The sequence below is a fragment of the Pteropus alecto genome, unplaced genomic scaffold (assembly GCF_000325575.1).
Source record: "Pteropus alecto unplaced genomic scaffold, ASM32557v1 scaffold101, whole genome shotgun sequence".
In the NCBI taxonomy this organism is placed as follows: domain Eukaryota; kingdom Metazoa; phylum Chordata; class Mammalia; order Chiroptera; family Pteropodidae; genus Pteropus; species Pteropus alecto.
In genome coordinates this window covers 12772418-12778881 of record NW_006432945.1, presented here as the reverse complement: position 1 = coordinate 12778881, position 6464 = coordinate 12772418, and positions in this window count along the sequence as shown.

Here is a 6464-nt window from a genome sequence, read left to right as displayed (position 1 = left end):
CTTGGTTCTAGAGCTGATCTCATGGGGCAGCTTTGAACTTCCCAGGTCTCTTTCCATCCTGACCTGGGTTCTTGGGACATACTCTGGCTGCAGATGTTCCAAACATGGAATAGTAAGAAGCTCTGTGGTTTAGGGACCTAACGTGATAGCAGAAATGTGGTTTGCCATCATGACTGATCCCTCTAAATTTTATTTCTGAGGGTGACCTTATAAATCCCGTAGACCATCTTAGATTTCTAAAGGCTCAGTCCTTGGAGGAGACCATGACAGTTTAACTCATTTTGGTGGTGGGAGCTAACTTTTTCGGTGGTAATTTATAGTTTTTATTGTCCCTGCTTACAGTTTCCGTACTTCACCTTGGTATTACTATTATTTCTCTTGCATTGATGGAGAAACCGATGATCAAAAGTAATTTGCCCAAGATCACAGGCTGGCAAGTCATGAAGACAGGACAAATACCTTGTTCTTCAAGAACTTTTGTTTTCGCTAGTGTTTCAACAAACATATAATTTGGAACTTCAGGAAATATATCTTTAGTCTCCTTGTTTGCAGCTATCAAAGATGTCAGTCAGTTATGCTAGAACTAATTCTTTTAATTATGACTTTACATTTTCTATCTGGGGACGTAATACTTAAATTTAGAGGAACGAATGATTCTACAGTGGCGTTCAGGCATTATGGCAGGCTTATTAAGGAAACGTGCTTGTATAGGAGGGCCTTTTCATGCTCAGGTTTAGTGAGAGTATAATATGATCGGGAAAGAACACCAACTAGAAGCCATAGGCCCAGAACTATTGACTTGACTCTCTGTCTCAGTCTCTTCCTCCATGAAATAGACCTACCATTGTTCCTTCTCATCCCAGGATTGTTGTGAGGATTAAGTGACAAAGTTTCTCTAAAAACTTTGCAAATTGTGCAACACAGTGTATGATACTATATCTTGTAGCTATCTACGTGTAAAAAATGCATAAAAATGTGTCGATTTACCTTCAAGAATATTTATTGAAAATAAAGAGTTCAGAAGGGTCAATAACACGATCCTAATTTCCCTGTCGGCTTGCTGGTCAGGCTACTTAAACTGCTCATCTCTGTCCACACATGAACGACGAAGGATCCCCATCAGGCACAAGTGTGGACAAATGGGAAAGAAGATGAAAAAGGCTTTGAGGAATTGTGACCAGTTTTTCTAGGTTCTTTTTGGTGCACACACCATATGTTTCTACAAGGGGCACTGGGCCTAGTCCCTTTTCTTCTAGGGATCACAAAGGGAAGTAGGATGGATATTCTGGAAGATGAGAGTCATAAGGAGTAGGTGGAAAGTACATGGGTTTAGGGAGGCGCCATCTAGGGACAGACAGTTCGGTCTGGATGCCAAGATGGTAGAATAAAATGAATAAGCAGAAGAGGCAGAACAGAAATATACTTCGTTCAAGTGTAGGAATTACATAGAAGAGGAGGTTGCGACGAGAGGAAATGCAGCTAGAAACTAGCGAAGGGACTTGACAGGGAAGGCAAGTGGTTGAAGCTGTTTTGGGAAGGCACCGAAGAGCCAGGGGCTGGTTCAGTTAGCGTCACGTGATAATGGTATAATAGACAGAATGTCCTCATGGTCAGGAGTGGGGAGCAGCAAGTGTTAAGAGTAGAATATTCTTAGAAGGCTGCAATTTGATGTCAGTGTTTTATAAAGAACTTATTCTTCCTCCTCTTCCCTCTCTTTTTGAATAAATCTCCTTGACTCGCAAATATTCCACCATGATGAAACTTAGAAAAACCAGACACATGGGACTAGGTTGCAAGTCTTGTAGTCGGTGAGCTTTTGACCAGATTAATATCAAAGGAAATGATGACATCCTTACAACTTTGCAACTTTGATCAGTCAAAGAGGGTTTTCCCAATGCTTTTTCACCCTACGACCATAGGAAAACCAAGCAGAACTGTAATGGGGGATGTTTGGGAGGGACGCGGTGTGAAGCCCAAGACTTCTTGCAGCACTGGACTCTGCGTGCTGAGTCTCGTCTACACGCCTGCAGACGCTGTCCCCATGAGGTCCTGTGTGTGAATGCTGGCTCTGACCTCCTGCCTGTGAGGGAGATCCAGGCAGGTGGCACCTTGCTGAGGCCGAGAGCCAGCCACACTCACCCCCATCCTCGCCTCCCCCACACAGTGATGAGCCCTTTAGAAAAATACTGAGGTCTGGGGCCTCCACCCGGAGGTACCCAGCTTCAAGGAGCTAATGAGTAAAGTACAGTGACGAGAATCAATCCCAATGAGCTTATGAAAAACCTCGACCACAACCTTGGCAAGGCCAGGAACCATTGTCTGGAACTTGTTTGTCGACTTGTAAGTGTCGCATGCTTTCATGCAACCCCCTCGCCCCGCCACCCTTTAAGAACCGAGAGATCAGCGACAAAAGATAGGCTTTCAGAGCTCCACATCGCCCTGATTTACGCTCCACTCTGGAGACTGTTAGGATGGCTTCTCATTGGGGTTATAAAGGGTCCCAGCCGGTCTCCACCCCAGTGGACCTCTGGGGGCCTTTGCTGTGGTGTGCGGGGAGCAGAGGCCCGCTGATCCAACTCCATCTCCTTTGTCCATTGCTTTGGACTTAATAAACTCTCCCCCCACCAAAAGTAAAACAATGTCAAGTGCAGTGACTCTTCCGTCATAGTGTGGAATTGCTCCCCGAAGCCCCTTTTTCCTTGCCGGCGGAAGAACGTGTTTTTGGAGCATCTGCAGGGCACCAATGAGGTACTACTTTAGAGCCCCAGGGACCTCATCCTCAGGCGGGGCAGGGCGAGACTGTAGTTGTGTAGTCCCTACCCTGTTAGTTGGGCTCAAGTTCCCAGTTTAGGAGGGTGAAGAATCCTAGACAAAAGCACACAGGAGAAAATCAGGTGAGGATGCCATCTTGGAGGAGTGTGTGACGATATCCGCTGAGGCTGAATGTATGCTCACACCTAGGACCCGGCAGTTGCACTTCTAGGTGTGCGTCCGACAGAAACACACCGAGAGACTCGTGCAGGAGTGTTCGTAGCAGAGTTATTCGTAATAGCCAGATCCTGGAAACTACACAAATACCCATTGACAGAAAGGACAAATAAATTGTGGCTTTTTTTACACAATGAAATAATCTACAGCAATTAGGATGAATGATCTAAAAGTAAATGCAATACCGTGGACGAATCTGAACAAATAGTGTTGAGTAAAAGGAGCCCAGCACAAAACGATTCACACTGTATGAAGTCAGTTATATAAAGTGCAGAAACAAGCTAAACTTACCTACGGTGTTAGGAGAGATTTTGCTCTTGGGGAGTGTACGGTGACCAGGAGAGGTCATAAGGAGGGCTCTGTGACCAGGAGAAGTCAGAAGCAGGGCTCCTGGGGTGGTGATTAGACATGTTCGGTTTGTGAAGTCCGTTGAGCTGTACACTTATTTGTGCATTTTCTGCATATGTACTATAATGTGATAAAAGGCGAAAGAAATCATGGGGCTGGTGAGTTTCATTCTGTTATTTGATTACTTAAACTCCATCTTTAAAAGTCACCTGGGAAAGGTACTGCCATGGGTTGCAAGAAAGAATGGAATTAAGTAGCTAACTCCCTGCAAACCTCTCAGCACAATTCAAAACAAATAAACACAGGCACTAAAAATGAAAACTAAAGGTTTAAAAATCCCTACAGATTGAGAGAGACCACCTAGGAAGATCAGGTGCCGTAGGCATAAATAATAATAATAAATAATAAAAATTAAAAAAAAAATTCCCTACAGGTTGGCATCACCGTCCGATCCCACTCACCTGGTTTCTAGACCTTTTGCGTATGTGTAATTGAAGGACTCTGGGTGTGCTGCGGTGACCCAGTGACCCAGCAGGAGAGACCATGTGCGAAGGGCAGGTGTTTGCCCAACGTGGATCATAGGTGCATTAGTGAAGCCCGATGAGGGCATCCGCGCTTTGCAGCAAGAGGCTTTTTGGCTGAATTCGGTGATCTCCATATATTATCTCTGTCGTCGGCCCTGGTAAAACCAAATTCTCATCCTCTCTGGAAACTCAAAGAGCTTGCCCTGGAATGCCAGTGAAGAGTCACTGTTGAGCTTTCCAGAGAGGAGAGTTAAGAACAAAAGCTCTTACGGGGCTGGGTTTATCCACACCTGTACTGAGCAACAAGGACTTCTTCCAGTATGGAAAGCATCTTACTGGACCACTCCGGAGTAGACATAAAGTCTGTATTAGTCCTACCTTTTCAGCATTTTGGGATGGGACTGAGATTTGCACGTGCCCAACCTGTAAACATCTGAGGACTGGTGTGTGGAACAGGCCCCTGTATCATAATTACTTCTTCATTTATTAAACAGATGTTTGCTATCTACAGTGCTAGAGGGATAAGCGTCCTTGGGCCAGCATAGTCCTCTTGATCAGTGGAGACCTGTTTAGCCTTATGTCTCCTCCATCATGTTAGTGAAGTCAGAAGAACAAAGAATTCCAGATAAACCAGAGGTTAAATGCTGCCTCAGACACTTAATCACTTAATAGCTATATGATCTCGGGCAAGCCCCTTAATTTCTTTAGGCTTTGATTAAGATAGGAATGATAGTTGTAACTACGTCATGGGTTTTTTGGTAAGGATTAAATGTGATTAGATGACAATTCCATCAGTTAGACTCATAGCTAGATTCAGAGGAGCCAGAGGCTTGTTTCTTACATACTTGTCATGATAGCATTGCAGCCAGATCTCAGGAGCCTCCTGCTGGTTCCTTGCGGCCTGTGTGACTTGTTCTGCCTTTTCCTCCAGGTTTGAGATAGTGTCACACATCACAAAGAACAAACTCTTTGGTTCTAAATTATATCTAACACTCTTCTCTGCTTTTTGTATTCTGAACCTAAATCAAACATGTTCTTATAGGACACATACACAGTTTCTCTGTGTGAGACATATCCAAACACAGCATCCCTTTTCAGCCAAAAAAATAAACTCTACAAACACACAAGCAACATGAAACCCAAGGATCTAGCGAACTGTAGCAAAGGACGTCCTGGGGAGGCGGTGTCCTGGGAGCATAAGAACTTGACTACGTTTGTTCTTTTCTGTGACCCTATCCCTGTCGTCAAACCTGGAATGTAGTAGGATCTCCACAAATGTGTATGGGGTGAGTGGATGTATACAAATGAACACACGGCACACACACGCAAGCACACACCTCTTGGTCTTTGGTTGGCAACCAGTTGTCACAGTTTATTTTTTCTCTTATTTCTCCCTTTTCAAATAATCCAATCAACACACTCTTCACTAAAACCTGTTGATTTACTGACATCTGTGAGCGTCGAGGGAAAGATTAAGAAGGCATTGTGACACGCTGTTCTTATGGCTGAGAAGCTTATGATCTAACAGGCCAAATACATGCGAGAGAGGCCTGAGAATAAGAACCGGGAAAAGTTTTAGCATTGCCTGACGCTGTTGGGAGACAGCGCGAATTAGACTCCTAGAGCAAATGGATGAATAGGGAGTGGAGAAAGCACCCCCCAGCTGGCTTACACAAAGCACGGGCCTCCCCATGCAGTCTGGGGCTTTGGGGGGTGGACGGTTGCTGGGAGAACTGGCCTGGGGCAGAATCTTCACAAATTTTTCTTGGGGAAAAAGAATTTGAGCAAGTCGCTGGTGGAGCCCTGGCTGTCCCAAGCAGCTGTTAATGAGAAACTGGCTCTTTGATGCCGGAAGAGGCTGCTGAGAGAGGCGCGAGCTTCCACTGAGCTTCTGCAGATGCATCCTCCAAGGAGTGGAAAACTCCACTCCGGACCGAAGCAGGCCCAAAGGGCGCCCGTGTACGTGAACAGGAAAATTGTGGCAAAAAAGCCAATAATACAATGATGGAAATCCTCGGCTTTGCGTCCAGGGAAAGCTCGGTTTAGCAATCACTGTGAGCGAGTGGAACCAGCTCCACCAACGTCAGCAATTTGAAGACATCTGGTCTTTATTTTTGGACTTTTGTACCCTGGGGAGGATTATGGTTATATGATGGAGAGGCCATTTAGTTTTGTCAATCTACAGAATTTCTTATAATAGGAATCCCTCACTTAGAATAGAACCTTGTTCTCCAAAGTCTCCTTGAGATGTTCAGATATTAACTCTTTGTCCCCCAGAGCGACTTTCTGAGGGAAGTTACTTGAAAGAGATGTTTTTAATAGGGAAACTGAGTCAGGGAGTAGGAATGTTACCCAAGGGCAAGCTCACAGTGGACAGAGCCCCCAGCAGTGTCGGCACCCCACGACTGCCCAAAGGAACGCTTCCGCTCCTCTTGCTAAGCCCCGTGGCCTTCGCTTCTCTCTCAGCTTTGCCGTCTCTTCTGGCTTCTGTTTATCTTTAGTCATCCTCTAACTGGGCTTGTTCTAGAAAAAAATATTAGTCTGGTAAACCCATTGATGATCCGGTATTTACTTTCCCTTGGTGTTCATTGGCCGAGGCCCCGG